At 46.2% G+C, this 16,343-nt stretch overlaps 1 protein-coding gene across 7 annotated transcripts in view; it reads right to left on the reverse strand.

Annotated features, from left to right (window-relative positions):
- RGS12 (regulator of G protein signaling 12) overlaps nt 1–16,343 on the reverse strand; it is a 119,184-nt gene that overhangs the window by 32,735 nt on the left and 70,106 nt on the right. Inside the window, exons 1-2 of one of the 7 annotated variants that reach the window (XM_049709225.1) lie at nt 14,525–14,847; nt 14,029–14,150 (exon numbers count right to left, since the gene is read on the reverse strand). The exons of 4 other annotated variants lie outside the window; for them this stretch is intronic. The gene's annotated coding sequence lies outside the window, so the exon portion shown is untranslated. Of the gene's footprint in view, nt 1–14,028; nt 14,496–14,524; nt 14,848–16,343 lie in introns of those variants that run through there. 2 more of the 7 variants (XM_049709226.1, XM_049709224.1) reach the window with 2 other exon arrangements.

Consider the following 16,343-nt stretch of genomic DNA (forward strand, 5'->3'; position numbering starts at 1 on the left):
ACTTTTCAAAGATTAGCCCTAATCAAATTCATTTAGTATGTTGATTTGAATGAAAAAAATTCACATTATTCACTTACTAATTCCTTAGTGAAATCAGTGTATTTCATCTCAGTGAATAAAATACATACACTCTGTGAAGACCTCGCTTTATTCTGGGGCCAAGAGCCGCACGTGAAGTGTGAACCCTCCAGCTGTGGCCTGACCCTGTCTGGAGGCCACTGCTCAGTGCAGAAGCCCAAGGACCCCGAATGGGGGCTCCACAAGGAAGACTCAAAACTGGCGCTCACCCCCGCCTGCAGCCGAGGCACAGGAGACTAAAGGCACAGCTGCAGGTGCCAGGCCTGCACTGAGACCGTGCAGGTGGGGGGCCAGGCAACGGGCACTCTCCCCAACAGGACAGGGGGCTCGTGGGCTGACCATGAGAGAAGGAAAAGGATCAAGGGGATGAGATCATCAAGGACGCACGGGGCAGGCACCGCCTTCATCAGGGATGGCACTGGGAGGCCACTCCTGTCAGTGGGAAAGAGGTAATACCGAGACATAGGAAAGGCTTACTTTTGGGTCAGGTATAAACTGTACTTTCTGCCTATGGCATCCATAGCCTGGGATTCTGGAACAGTTATGATTTCACATAATTTTAATAATGAAGATAATATGTCAGGTGCAAAACTAAACGAATGTAATACCTGTGTCTTTTATGTGACTTCCAAATAAAGCAATCAAATTCAGAAAGTCATTTGTCCCAGACTGGGCTCCAAAATTCTGGTCACCAGGCTGGCTCCTGAGGGGTCCTTACCTCGCCCCCACCTCACCCCCAAAGAAGGCACGCAGCTCTCCTGCCCCTTCTCCTGCAGGAGGCGGTGCCGAGTGGTGGGGGCTCCCAAAGCCCCACCCCTGGTCTGGATGTCTCCAGTGGGTGGCGCTCAAGGCAGAGGTGACCCAAATTGAGGAAGCATCGACAAACTAAGGGGTCCGCAATCTTCAAAAGCGGCGTGAATGCGAAAAACAAGCGAAGAAGGAGGAACTGTTCCATTGAAGGAGACAAAAGAACCACGACAACTAAAAGCCAAATGTAATTCTGAACTGGATCCTTTTACCATAAAGATGACATTTACTGTGAATTGGCGAAATGAACAGGGTGTGAGGATAAGATGGTAGCAATGTATCGGTGTTAATTTCCTAATTTTGATGGCTGTATTTTGGTTATGCAGGAAAATGTATTCATTTGTAAGAAATTCACTCTAAAGTATTCAAGATGGTAAGGGTATCATATCAGCAACTTACTTTCAAATGGTACAGGAAAAGTTCTTTGTCCTACAGCTGCAATTTTTGAAAGTCTGATATAGTCTCAGACTGAAAACAAATTACATGGTGCAAAAAATAAATAAAAATAAAGGTGCGCCCTCTCTCCCCCCGCCTGCCCTGAGGATCTGCCGAGCCTGACTCTGCTATGGAATAATAGATCAGGGCTCCACTACACGGGGGAACCCAACATCCTCCATGTTCTCCTCCTCAAACTGGACGGGCCGTTAAGATGAGTAAGAGGTAACTGGGGCCACGCCCTCCTCCTCATTTCTCAACATACATCTGTTGAAGGTCTACTTTGTGGCAAGCCCTGTCCTGGGAGCCAGAGCCTCCGCCCGGCTCTACCTGGCACAGCTGTGGTGGTTCACGGTGTGGGTTCCGGAGTCACACTGTCCTCCCCGTTCTGTAACGCTGCAGTAACAACCGTGTACTCATGCCACAGGGATGCTGTGAGAACTCCACTCCTCACCAAGTCACCTCACCTTTCTATAGAGCCACAGTAGTAACTGTATACTGGCATCCTAAGAGTATTGTGACAAGCGGTACCAGGCACATAGTAGGCATTCAATAATACTGGTTGGATAAACAGATCACGTGTTCCAAATACAAGCTAATGAGATGGCACAGGCTGAAAGGCATGTAACTTCAAATTATAAACATCTTGCAGTTTTAATGCACAATTCATAAAATATTTTCTACTTAAAAATTTTAAACATAAAAAATAAAATCCCTTACTGATCATTACCTAAAATTCTAGTCCTATCTCCCCTCCCTAGAGGAAACCCACCTTAACAATTTGGTGTTGATCCAAATTTCTTGTTATGCTTTTGCAAACATATATATGTTCCTATCAAAAGAATGTATATTGTTTAGGAAAGCTACTACTTTTCATCTTCCTGAACTCCATTAGCTCTAAAAGTCAGGCCTGGCCATGTGACTGATATGCTGTGGGTTTTCTAGTTAGATGAGAATGTCATTTGTAAATAATGATTATTTCGTTTCTTCCTTTACAAGTTTTAAAATTTCTTTTTCTTGCCTTATAGTGTTGGCCAGAATCTCCAATATAATGTTAAATAGTTGCTAAGATATGAAACATCTTTGCCTTATTCCTGGGTCTAATGTTTATTAAGTATAACTTTAAAAAAATGAAATGGGTAGAAGCAGACTCACAGGTATAGAAAACAAACTAGTGGTTACCAGTGAGGAGAGGGAAGGGGGGTGCAATATAGGGGGAGGGGATTAAGAGGTACAAACTACTGTGTATAAAATAAGCTACAGGATATAACTTACAACACAGGATATAATGTACAACATGTTTTATAACAACTACAAATGGCGTATGACCTTTAAAAACTGTGAACTACTATATTGCACCTGTAACTTATATAATATTGTACATCAACTATACTTCAATTTAAAAAAAAAAGGAATGGGGACTTAATTTTATTAGATACTTACTCCTTTGCCTCCACTGTGATAATCATACAGTTTTATCCCTTTAATCTATTAATATAACACAATCTGTTTATGTGACCGTGATATTCCTTTATTGAAGTGTAAGCGCCATGAAGGCAGGGACTTTGCTTTGTTCACCAATGTATCCCCAGTGCCTGTAACAGTTTTTAGAAGAGAGTAGGAGTTCTAAAAATAACTGTCGAATGAATAAATGGTGACTTGAGTGGAAAATCCTCTAATGTTAAACTATCCTTGCACTCCTTGAATAAACCTCACTTCATAAGGATGCATTTAAAAAATGAAAACACTGCTGGATTCAATTTGCTAAAGTTTTATTTAGGAAGTTTCCATATTTGTTCACTAAGTTAAATTGGCCAATAATTCAATTTTGTGCCATACTTGTCCGGTTTTGGTATCAAGGTTATGCTGGCTTGATACGAGCAGGGTAGGGTAGCTTCCCACCTTCTATACCCTGTGTGGTAGACCACGTTAAGTCCAAAATATTTGCTGCCCCTGCTTGTGGGAGGGTTACCCGTGCCCCCACCGCAGTGTCAGGCTTGGCCTTGTGATGTGAGAGAGCGTAGCACGTAGTGCTTGGGAAGGAAGCACTGCCCGGCTCTGCCACAAGACTCACAGTGTCCCACAGAGGAACTGCTGCGACAGCGAAAACACGCAAAGTAAAACAAGGCCAAACTGCAGTGGGCGTATAATGTAAGTAAAAAAGAAATTTTGCTTTCTTAGAGCCACTGTGATTTTGGAGTTATCTGTTATTTGCAACATCATTTATCCCAAGCTGATCGATATACTCACCTATAAATTGGTTTGGGCATGTTGCCTTTTGCGGTGTAGATCTTTGACTTCCAAATCATTTTTGCTTATGTTGATTTATCTAACCAAAGTTTCCTTTTCTTCTTAGGCCAACCATATTTTCCTAAACGTTGTCCAATTGACCTGGTAATCAGATGCATCAGTATAAAGTTATTCGTAGAATTTTCTTATAACTTTAGTTCTCTGTTATCTTTGAAGTCATCTTTGTCTTCTTTCTTCTTCATTCTTAATGTTTTTTCCCTCTTTTTCTTGATCACACGTACTGAAGACTTATTTTTTTGTTTTATTAATCAGTTATATACTGTTTGTTTTGTTTTCCATTTTGTTAATTTCTACTTTATGTTTTTCCCTACCTTGTTTTGAAAGCTTATTTGCTGTATTTCCCAACTTTTCTTTTCTATAATATATACATTTAATACTACAAAATTTTCTCTGAAAACCACTTTGACTATATCCCACTGGTGTTAATATGTAGCACTATAATTACTGAACAGTTCTAAACTCTATTATAATTTCCAGCTTAATTTTCTCCTTGACCCATGAATTATTTAGAAATATAGTTTTAAACTTTCAAATGTACAGTTTATTTTGTACTGTCTTTTTGTAACTGACTTCTGTTTAATTACCCTGCAGACAGTAGATGTGCTCTGTTACCCTGCGGACAGCAGATGTGCTCTGTTACCCTGCAGACAGTAGATGTGCTCTGTGTGCTACAAATATATTTTCAATTTGTAGTAACTGCATTTCTGGAGTAGTATATTGTCAACATTGGTAAATACTTCATGTATCTTTGGGAAAAAAGTGTACTCTCTATTGGATGTAAAATTTTATACATATAAAATTTAAGTTGTCTGTTTTATAATTCAACATTCTGTGATCTTACTCTATTTCTTATCACTTGATTTCTTAGTTTCTGAAAAAGGTATATTATAGTCTTCCCCTAAGAATACTTGTCCACTTTTACTGTAGTTCATCTAACTTTGTTTACAAGTGAGAGACTCTATTTTTGGTGCACACTGCCTGCTTTCCTCTTTTTTTATTGTTTTTTCACTTGAATTATTTTGTCTGGTGTTAATACTGCCATACCAATTTTCTTTTTCCTTAGTATCTACCTAAGAAAATAATTAATTTCATTTAATTTTTTCAATCTTCCTGTGTCCTTTTGTTTCAAAATTGAATTTTAAACAATCTAAATGGAGAGTTTTCTCCTTTGATGTCCTTTCTCTTTCACTGCTCTTATAATCTTCTTCAGGACCTGTCCTAGGCTCTTTTCTCTATGTAGTTCTTCTAGGCAATTTTATCCACTCCTAGTACCATTTATATTGGAAATGCAATGAAAACAGCAACAGTGATATTGACAATAATAACGGCAGCTATCATATTTGCGTAGCTTTTCATTATGTGCCACGTACTGTTCTAGATGCATCGCAGGTATCAGTTCCTGTCATTCTCACAGTAGCACTGTAAGATGGGTCCTGGTACCCATCTTACAGACAGAGAACTGAGGTGGCCAGCTGGTGGCAGAGTCAGGGTTTAACCCAGTCCATGCTCTGACTCGTGTGTCTTATCACCTCTCACGTCTCCAGCCGTCTTCCAGTTCCCACTTGTCTCATAGGTTTGAGACTTCTCTTTTCTGCATGATCTCTAATTACTCAAGCTTGCCAAGGCACTGAAGTCCACTGGTGGATAGATGACCCTTAAGCTCATGCTTTCCAGGCGCAACCGTTTCTGGCATCCACACTCAGTTACCCCACTGTCTACACCACATCTCCACCTGGAAATTGCGAACCACCTCAAAAGTCACAGGTCCAAAGCAGAGCTCTTGTTATTGCCCTGTTATCTGTTTCTCCCGACCCTGCTCCTTCCCACCCCTGCCGACGTGGTGACCGCCCCCCAGTGGAGGTCTCCTCACCCTGCGCTCTCCTCACAGACACAGAGTCATCCTCTCTCAGGTCTCCACTACCCCGGATGCTCCTTCTCGGCTTTTTCCTGGCTCTTCCCATCTCCCCAAACTCACATGAGGGACAGCCTCTGCTCTCATCTCGGGGCTCGGCTCCGCTGGACTCGCGGGCCTCTGGCTGGAGCAGGCCCTGCCGCCCGCCTCCATCTCTCCCACCACCAGCAGCAGCACATCCCGCGACAACCCACCGCCTCCCAGAGGCGAGCACGGCCTGTCCACCAGCCTCTCTCGGGTGCTCGGGTCACCTTACACGCAAGTCCCTGCAAAGTCTTGTACGTTACAAGGCTTTCCCTCCCTTCTCTGAACAACAGCATCTGTTTGAGGGTGACACGTTGGCCTGAAGTAATCTCGATTAATGCTGGTTTTAGATACTGATAGAGGTCACTCATCTAAAAGAAACAGTTTTTTAAAAGGCAAACAAAGCCAGATTTAGTATTTATTCCTGGGGGAATGACCTGAAGATTTTTAAAGAGCAAGACAGTAAGTGGCTACGTAATGAAGATCACAAATGTACAGTCACAAAACAATGAAAAAACCCAACTGCCCTAATATCAATGGCTGTTAGTGGCTTGCGCCACACTTCCAGTGAAAGCATCACACACAGATTCCAAAGGTGCTGTATCTCCACCAGCTCAGACAGAAAGAAGCACAGGTGACTCTGGAAAACTGGCAGTGACTCACAAATTAGCTCCAAAATGTGTAAGGAAATGCAAAGGGCCTGGAATAAGCCAAACCCTCCTGAGACTACACAACCAGATCTCTGAACGCACGACAGAACGACAGTAATGACGACACAAGGTGCTGATCCAATGACAAAGAGACCAATGGAACAGAAGCTGGAAGCCAGAAATAGACCCACAAATATACGATTACCTGATAAAGGTGCTGCTTCCTTTCAGTGGGGAGAGGATCGCCTTTTCAATAAATGGAGCTGGATCAACTGGGTCCCAGACGGGAAAAATGAATCTTGTCCCCTAACTCACAGCATACACAAATACCAGCTGCAGATCATCAGAGCTTTCAATGCAGAAGATAAAACAACGATGGCTTTACCTTCATGAACTTGGGAAGGGCAACGCCTGCTCTAGAAGGATATAAAAAGCATCACAGAAAGGGAAAATGATAAATTGGATGATACAAAGATTAAAAACTTTTGGTCGGGCTTCCCTGGTGGCGCAGTGGTTGAGAGTCTGCCTGCCGATGCAGGGGACACGGGTTCGTTCCCCGATCCGGGAAGATCCCACATGCCGCGAAGCGGCTGGGCCCGTGAGCCATGGCCGCTGAGCCTGCGCGTCCGGAGCCTGTGCTCCACAATGGGAGAGGCCACAACAGTAAGAAGCCCGCGTACCGCAAAAAAAAAAAAAAAAAAAAAAAAAAAACTTTTGGTCATCAAAAGAGACCACAAAGAGGGCTTCCCTGGTGGCACGGTGGTTAAGAAGCCACCTGCCAATGCAGGGGACATGGGTTCGAACCCTGGTCCAGGAAGATCCCACATGCCGCGGAGCAACTAAGCCCGTGCGCCACAACTACTGAGCCTGCGCTCTAGAGCTCGCGAGCCATAACTACTGAGCCCACGTGCCAAAACTACTGAGCCCACGTGCCACAACTACTGAAGCCCGCGCGCCTAGAGCCCGTGCTCCGCAACAAGAGAAGCCACCACAATGAGAAGCCTGAGCACCTCAATGAAGAGTAGCCCCTGCTCGCCGCAACTAGAGAAAGCCCGCGCACAGCAACGAAGACCCCATGCAGCCAAAATAAATAAATTAAAAAAAAAAAAAAAAAGAGACCACGAAGAGAATGAACAGGTAAGCTGTGGGGGAGCTCACCTGAATATATAAATCCAATGTAAGAATCATTTCCAGGATCTATTTTTCAAATTTCCTACATACCAATAAGGAAAAGTAGATGATCTAGCAGGAAAATGGGCAGAAGTCTTGCATGAGCACTGAGTTGAAGAGACATAGATTAGAATGAGGCCAGGCCAGGCTGGAATTTGCAGGTGCCAGGAGGAAAGCTAGTGAAGAAAGAGCTCCAGAAATCTCAAAAGAGACCCCTGGAGTCTGTTGCTGAATTCTAAGGTGTGTGCACACGGGGCGAAACCCATGAGGCCAGGCAAAGAAGAGCTGGGGGCTGCAGGATGAACGTTCCCAGAACTCACACAGGGTTGTGAGATTTCTGAGTCCCCACTAGCTCTGCTTGAATGCCTGGCCTTCAAAGGAGACCCCACATGTGTCAGGCTTCAGGAGTGGGCTAAACTAGCTTACAGTGAAAGCGACTTTAGATTTGGCCTAGAAAAAAAAAGCGTAAAAACAAGCCTCAAAGGGGCCAAGCCAAGCCCCAAGTAGCTGAACTGCCAATTAAAACAAAGCCCTATACTCTTCAAGGGAAGACAACAAAATCCTGCAGCCAGTCGAAAATCACTAGACATGAGAAGATGCAGAAATGTGACCCACGACCAGGAGAAAAATTAGGCAGTAGAAGAGACCCAGGAGTGACAGCGAGGATAAGTGAGCAGTGAGAGACCTGAAGACGCTTAAAGATGTTGTAAACACGCTCTAGAGTTTAAAGGAAAGCGTGAATATGTCAGGAGAGAAGTGAAGGGTTCTAAAAGATCTGAAAGGAACTTCTAGAGGTGAAAAATAAACCTCTGAAATGAATAGTCCACAGGATGGAATTAACAGCATATTAAACACTGTAGAATAGATCAGTGAACTTAAACACAGAACAAAAGAAACTATGAAGCATATGGAGAAAAAAAAAAAAAAAAAGGCTGAAAATGAACAAGTCTCAGTGGCCTGTAGGAAAAACCCAAGTCCCCAGAGTGGGAGAGGGGTAAACAGTATCTGACACTCAACGCGCCCCAAATGGCAGATACACAACAAAACCAACCCAAGACTCATCGTAATTAAGTTGCTGAAAACCAGCGAGAGAGAAAATCTTACAAGCTGAGAAGGCAGGCCCAAAGGCCTCTACTTTCTCTCCTTAGTTTTCTTAATCTGCATAAAAGCTGCTTAGGTAGAGCTCTTGCAAAAAGCCACTGAGCCCTCCCCAACCTCAAGGTCGACTTCTAGACCTTTCCCCTAAATTATTTTGGCCAATCAGATTTTCAACCCAATCTGTGTAATACTTTCTCTGAGCAACTTTATACCTATTCTCCTGAGAGTGAATCTAATAAAATTTTCAAGCCACTTGGCAAGTCCTTAGGTAAAAAGCTTCCAGCATTTAAAACAATATTAATTATTTTAGTAAACTCTTCACTGAAGTGTAATACATACCAAAAAAGGGCACAAATCATGAGTGAACACTCGTGTGAGAGGCAGAACACGGGCTCTGGCGGGAGCTGCCTCAGGGTGACTGCTCCCCTGACGGGACACACGGCTTACTAGACCAGTCCTTACACTGCTCTGCATGCTACGGTTTCCTAAGAGACGCTTTCCCCCCAAGAATCAAACTAATCAATCCCCTTGGAGTGGAAGGAGACACACCTGCTTCCAGGTGGGGCCTCTGGGGGGAGGATGAGGAACGCACACAGGAAGGGGTCACAAAGGGGACCCCCTTCCACAGTGACTGCAGTGCTTTGGAGGAAAGGCCTCAGGCAAATACGCCCCAATGTTAGCTGGCGTGGCTTCTAGGAGGAAGGTATGTGGTCACTGGTTTATTACTTTTGAACTTCTGTTTGGTTGAAAAAAATTTCACAGTATAAATAATTACTAATAAAAACTCTCTCCAAATATCTTGTAGAACTGGAAAGAAATCAGCACACTGCAAAGAATCTTGGCAGAAATCGAGTCTCTATCCTTCCAAAAACTAAACTCCAAGTCTGACTAGTGTTTACAAAATACTTAGTACTTCGTACCCTATAAATACACTATGCAACTCTGGGTATAATTTTTAGGTTCAAAGCAGACCATAAGGTATGTTACAATATATTAAACCGAAATAAAGACTTCTGGTTAAAACAACCCCTCTCACACAGCAAATAACAAATCAACATTCCATCTCCACTAGTTAGCAAACATTTTTGAAAATGTGCAATTAGGCTGCACTGTTCTTCTGATGAGGAAAATATGGCTTCACCAGAATTCTGTACAAATACCCATGACACCACTCTGAAACCTTTACATTTCTCCTTCTCTTTCATAATTTTACAGGATGCAAATTCATTGCCAAAAATACTAGAGATCATAGTACCTCATATTTTATTTTTAAAGATTTTTTTTTGATGTGGACCAATTTTAAAGTCTTTACTGAATTTGTTACAATATTGCCTCTGTTTTATGTTTTGGATTTTTGGCCGTGAGGCATGTGGGATCTTAGCTCCGCGACCAGGGATCGAACCCACACCCCCTGCACTGGAAGGCGAAGTCTTAACCACTGGACCACCAGGGAAGACCCAATACCTAGTATCTTAAAGAAGGGTGCAGTTTAACTCCCTCAATTAACAGGCACGTAACCCTCACCACCAGGCAGCTGCTGTAAGAGCCCCGGAAGCGGCCTGACGCGCAGGGCCCACTCCTGCACCGCGACCCCACCAGGCAGGCAGAGAAGGTGCCATCAGGCCCTGAGAAAAGACAAGACACAGAGAGAGACGACGGCGGCCTGCGAGCTTCCCTCCGTGGCCGCGGAGCGCACGGTGTGAGCGGATTGGGGGCAGGCGGCTAGCCAAGAGCTGCCCGGGGGGAGTCAGCTCTTTCCAGAGAGTGACCAAAGCAACAGGAGTTTTTCTGTGCCTTGATGTATTCTCTCACACACGATGGTGTTAAAGGAGAGCCCCTCTAAACCCCAACCCCCTGAAGCAGTAAGAGTCACTTCTGGAAACCAAAGTTTACTGTGAACTTTAGTAAAGCGCGAGGGAAACAGAGCTGAGAGGCAGACCTGGATGGAGGGCTGAGGGTTGGCCTTAGGCGAGAGGCGGGAGGGGTCCCAAGGCTGGAGGTGGGGAATGAGGACCCTCGGCTGGAGATGGCCCAGACTGTGCTCACCATGGCTCCCCGGGTGTCCAGCAGGGTCACGGAGCGGGCAGAACCGGGAGATGTGGCCCTGCAGCCATGCCCACTGAGCTGCGCTCAGCCCTGGCCAGGTATGTACAAACTTTTGGGGAAAGAGCCCTGGTGGGCCCTGGAAAGCGATCTGCTGGGCCTGAGACCACTCACCGCCCAGCACCTGGAGGAACGGGCGGAGAGGACTGGAGGCTCTAGTCTGTGACCACCTACTTTGCTCTTTCGTTTCCTACTGAAAGTTATTTCAAAACAAGACAAAACAAACCGGCACACGGCAGCTGCCCAGGTAAGTGTGGGCAACGTGAAGACGAGCCACCGACTCTCCTCCCCCCACGTCCACCACAGGCGGGGGCGGAGGAGGGGGAGGAAAAATCAGCCACAAACTTAGCAAAAGCAACCAAAAAAGACGGCACCGTGTGATGCCGTAAGCTTCAAACAAGAAAAGGAGAAAGGAAAGAGAAAAAATGAAAACGTTTTGACAGGTTGAGTCTAATCCATCCCTGAGTCCCCAGCAGGTGTCCTGGGGAAGGAAGGTGCACCGACAAAACAGGGAAAGTCAAGGATACACCCTTGTGGGTAGAGCCCAACTAGTGCTGAGGGTGTCAGCTCAGGCAGGAAGGACACGGGAGCTCGGCACTGTGGTCTCTCTGGGCTCAAGAATGTCAGTGCCAGAAAGCACAGTGTTAAGGGCCATGGGGACTGCTGACATCCACAGATGGGAGGATGACGTGGTAGATGGGTAAATGGGTGGGTGGGTGGATGGACAGATGGACGGATGGATGGGTGGGTGGGTGGGTGGGTGGGTGGGTAGGTAGATGGATGTGTAGATGAGTGGGCGGACAGAGGAAAGAAGGTATAGAATATGCAAAAAGCAAACACAAAGTCTGGTCTGGAAGAAAACACAGCCTAAAAAGCTTTAGAAATTCTTCATGTTCTACAAGAGAAAGGGGAGAAAGCACAGTTGATGAAACAGATTGAGGACAAAATCAATACTATTACAAAATGAATAAAAAGTAAAAGAAGAGGCAAGATATCTCTGAAAACTCAAATTAATAACATAGAAAAAACCTTTTACAACTAAATTGCCTTTGAGTATAACTGACTGACTTTCTCAAAGAAGGAGAAGAGAACACTCTTGGGCTCTTAGAAACCTCCCTGGTGAGTGAGAGCAAAGAGGCCGAGGGTCTGACCTGCTTAACGGTGGCCACGTGATCAGAACTCCTTCCGAAGATTTGCAAACCTATCTGATAAAGGATTAATAAACATAATATACAAGGAGCTCATACAACTCAATAACAAAAACCCAAATAAGCAGGTTAAAAAACGGGCAGAAGACCTGAGGTGAATATATACTTAGACACAGAAGACATACAAATGGCCAACAGGTACATGAAAAGATGCTCAACATCACTGATCTCAAGGAAATGCAAACCAAAACCACAATGAGATGTCACCTCACACCCATTAGTCGACAGTCTTGTCTATTATCAGAGACAAGAGGTGAGTGCTGGAGAGGGTGTGGAGAAAAGGAAACCCTCCTACACTGTGGGTGGGAATGTACATTGCTGTAGCTGCTGTGGAAAACAGTATGGAGGGTCCTCAAAAGAATTAGAACTAGAACTACCACAGGATCCAGAAACTCCATTCCTGGTGATTCATCCAGATGAGACAGGATCCCGGAAGATATACGCATCCATGTTCACTGCAGCATTATTCACAACAGTCAAGATATGGAAACGAGTTAAGTGCCCATGGAGGAACGGATAAGGAAATTATGGTGTATATATATATATATATATATATATATATATATATATAAAACGTATAATGGAATATTATTGTCTTAAAAAAAAAGGAGGAAATCCTGCCTTTGCAACACCATAGATGAATCTGGAGGACATGCTAAATGAAATAAGCCAGACACAGAAAGACAAAAACTGTATGATCTCACTTCTGTGTGGGATCTAAAACAGTCCAATTCATAGAAGCAGGGAGTAGAATGGTGGCTGCCAGGGACTGGGGGGAGGGGGACATGGGGAGACATGGGTCAAGGCATGAAAAGTGTCAGCTGTGAGATGAGTAAGTACAGCGCGGTGACTATAATCGTAGTGTTTTGTACACTTGACATTTGAGAAGAGTCGGTCCCAGTGTTCTCACCACACACACAAAAGGTGCCTGTGTGAAGTGACAGATGTGTTAATTCGCTTGATTGTGGTGATCATGCCACAATGTGTATGTACATCAAAATATCACACCATATACCTTAAACACATACAATTTTTTTTATCAATTATACCTCAATAAAGCTGGAAAAAAGTAAAATAAAATAATTTTTAAAAGGGAAAAAGAAAGCCTCGCGTAGGAAGCGGTTACTGATATCAGAAGTGAGTCCGAACAACACGCACGGGTGGGTACCGAGCATGACTTAGGGCGCTGACCTCGCCTATAACCGGTTTCTCTTTGGCTGCATCTCACAGCCCAGGCTTATGACGTAGTCCAGGTCACTGAGGGACCATTGGCTCGACACCACATACTCAGCTGCTCTCCACGTTGACTGTAACTACCGACGAGCCTAACCTGTTAGCACACCTCTCAGCTACCAGTTACAAAGGAACTAACCAGCAAGCGCAGAGCCTCCACCAGACCCCCGTCCCCCCTCCCAGTACTGAGCGCCGGGACTGAGCCGGCTCAGGCAAGGCCCAGAGTTCATGGAGCCAACGTCAGTGCCCCAGGCTGGTGACACCCGGGCTCAGTGGCCAGGGCTCCGCAGCTGCCAGGTGACACGGAGCCCCACCGCTCCGCCTTCCCTGTCACTTCCTAACCTGCCGGCCCCCTTCCTGACGTCCTATCGCTTGGCCGAAGTTGTACTTCGTTGGAAAGGGGCAGACGGAGAAAAGCAGGGCAGACAGTAGATACAAAATCAAAGGCCGTCTCCATTCAGAAAACAAACAACAATTAAAGAATGCATGTCTTTCATCTCAGATATTATTTCTGATTTCAAAAGGTCCCGGTTTTTATGTTAGAACAATAATCAGAAATATTACAAAGTACTGCTTATTAATTTATGGCAACAGAGTTTAAAATCCACTCCAGAACGATCTGTCAGACAGAAGAAACTGCACGCGTGTCCCCGTGGACACCTGGGCCTCGGATGCAGAAGCATCCTCAAAGGCCCTGGCCACGCCCCCGAGTCCAGCAGACGGTTCTGCTGCCGTATTTTACAGAATGCTCGCTTGCTTCTTTTTTGAGAGGGTTTCACGAAGAAGGAAAAACTGAAAGCCACCGCCCTGACGGCCTGACGCAGGCCTTAGCCCCGAGGCCCTGCTGTCTGCCATACCGTAAATGCCCGAATTCAACATTCACCTGACAAACACCTCCCGTGCCATCGCTGTGCTGAAGCCACCGCGCGAAGGTCACTGTCCAGTGGGTGGAGGGAGCAGACAAGCCAGTGACACCGGTAAATAATTAAAATGATGGTACCTCGTCAGCAGTGTCGGAAGATGAAGCCTAGGCTGACGCTCAAGTGAAGGCCGGGGTGGTCGGCGCAGGGCTCCGGGGGGCGCTGCCCCAGGCCGGGGAGACCACGCTGGCAGCGGACTGTGCTGTGGGAGCCCACCGAGACCCCACGCGTCTGAGGGGCCGCGGGAGACTAGGGGAGGAAGCCTGCCAGCCCGGGGGACGGAGCGAACCGCGAGGGGCGGGGTTTAGGCGGAGGAAGTGGGAGGGGCCGGGATTCAGGGGGCGGAGACGGAGGAAGGTCACGGGGAGACCCTGGGGCCACAGCATGCTTGGGAAGAAAGAGCGAGGTTGGAAAGGCTAGGTTGGTATGTGTATGAAGCAGCTAGAGAGGACGTGCCCCAGACCCCAGACCCCAGACCCCAGGAGCCAGAGCCGCGTCCCCCATGGTCACAGCCCGACACGTGCCTGCAGGTGCAGGCGTTTACTGGAAAGCTCCCTAATGCCCCAACTTCCCAACCTCAAAGGGCGGGTCCAGTATCGGCAGAGACAGCCTGGCCCTTCCAGGGTGTGGGAGCTGGGTGGGAGGGGAAGTCCTGGCGAAGCTGCTTGGTACTACAGGGTAAAAAAGAAAGAAAATAAGAGAGTAAACTTTAATTACAATAAAGCTGCCTTGTGCCAAACCCCCGGTTCAGGGACTGGAAGGCTCTCTCCCCTCTGCTCGGGAAGGCCTTACAGTGCCACCAAGCTGTGGCCGCCAGCTCCCCAGGGTTCCGTTCCCACACGGGGGGATCCGGTGTGAATAAGCGTTTGGACAATTTGCCACAAGGCAGGTCATTGCATTTTTAAGCGCCTCTCACGTGCTAGGATGTTCTTCCTTTTCTTGAGGTAGAATCTGCCTCCCTGGACTCACTCCTGGTCCTGGTTTGCCCTCCACAGAGACTGACCTCTAATCCTTCCTTCACAGGGTGGTCTCTGGCTTTGGGCCACTCTCCTGAGAATCGAAAAGACACACTTCTGGTTGACAAAGATTGCGAAAGCAGCATTGTCCAACTTCCTTAAAATAAAGCCACAGAACTAGCTATATGGTGAGAACACACATAATAAAGGTATGAAGTGTGAAATGAGTCCAAACGACCTCACCGGCAAGGTGAACTGAACACAAAACATTCCTGAGTGCTGATTTATTAGTCACCCAAACCAGGCCGACGGCTAGGTGGAGGCCGCGCGGCTTGTGAAAAGGCTGCTCCCCAAAGCCGGTCCTGAGTCACTGCAAGACTCGTTTCCCATAGAAGCAGTTTGTTCCTGGAGCTCCCGGGCCCCCAGGACCGGAATCTCCTGCTCAGCACAAACATGAAACATCTCTGTGGACACACGTTCTGAGTTTGTGCCTGGATCCTCTCACCAGCCCCGACCGCGGATGGGGTAAGGTGACCCCAGGAAGCAGGCGTCAGGAACTGGAGGGTCCGGGGCTGAGACGCGGAGCAGGGCGCCGTGAGCCTGGGTCTGCAGTGAGGCAGACCTCAGAGCCTGGCCCCAGCCTCTTAACTTGGTGTCTGTGTGACCCTCCTTCTGCCTGCGTGCTTCTACCTGTAAAGATGGCTGAATATAACACATACCTCCTGGAACTAACGTGCAGAATAAATGAGATCACTTTTTCTTCTTATTTGTAAGCAGAAAAGAAATTGAAGATGGAAAATAATAAAAGCATGGGAAAACTCAGTAGGACACACACAACTGTCTGGTGCAGTCCCTGAAATTGAAGGCGTGCTCAAGAAATAGGGACCTTGCCCCCTCCCTGCTCTGCCGCAGAGGGACTCATGAGGGAGGGGCCCATCCTGAGTGGCCCGGGGCCTGAGGCAGGAAGAGAAGTAGGGACTTGGGGGTGGGGAGCCCCAGCAGGGCAGGGGGACCACTGCCACCAGCCAGGACACCACTTCCTTAGAAAGGACACAGGGCTGTGAGTCTGGGACTTCCCACACTTGGGAAGTTTAACTTTCCAAAAATTGTAAAATGAAGTATATAATAAAACTCCCCGGGGTTCCTGCATCTACCGCTGACAGAAGAAAACTTTAGAGATGAATAAAGCTTAATAATTATGATTAAATTGAACATTTTAAATAAACTTCTCAAATGTATAAATGTCCTGCAGAAATGAATGCCTTCTAGCAGAAAAGATAAATGAGCACACAGGAGAAAGGTGAACATGAACAGAACACTGTGAAAACCACTCACTTTATCCTGGAGTTGGTTACAGGTCCTATTTCCTTTCATTAGGGAAGCTTTTCCCACTCCTAGCTTAAGGTGATTAAATGACATGATTATTGTTGTACATAAGA

The sequence above is a fragment of the Orcinus orca genome, chromosome 4, assembly GCF_937001465.1.
Source record: "Orcinus orca chromosome 4, mOrcOrc1.1, whole genome shotgun sequence".
NCBI classification, from domain to species: domain Eukaryota; kingdom Metazoa; phylum Chordata; class Mammalia; order Artiodactyla; family Delphinidae; genus Orcinus; species Orcinus orca.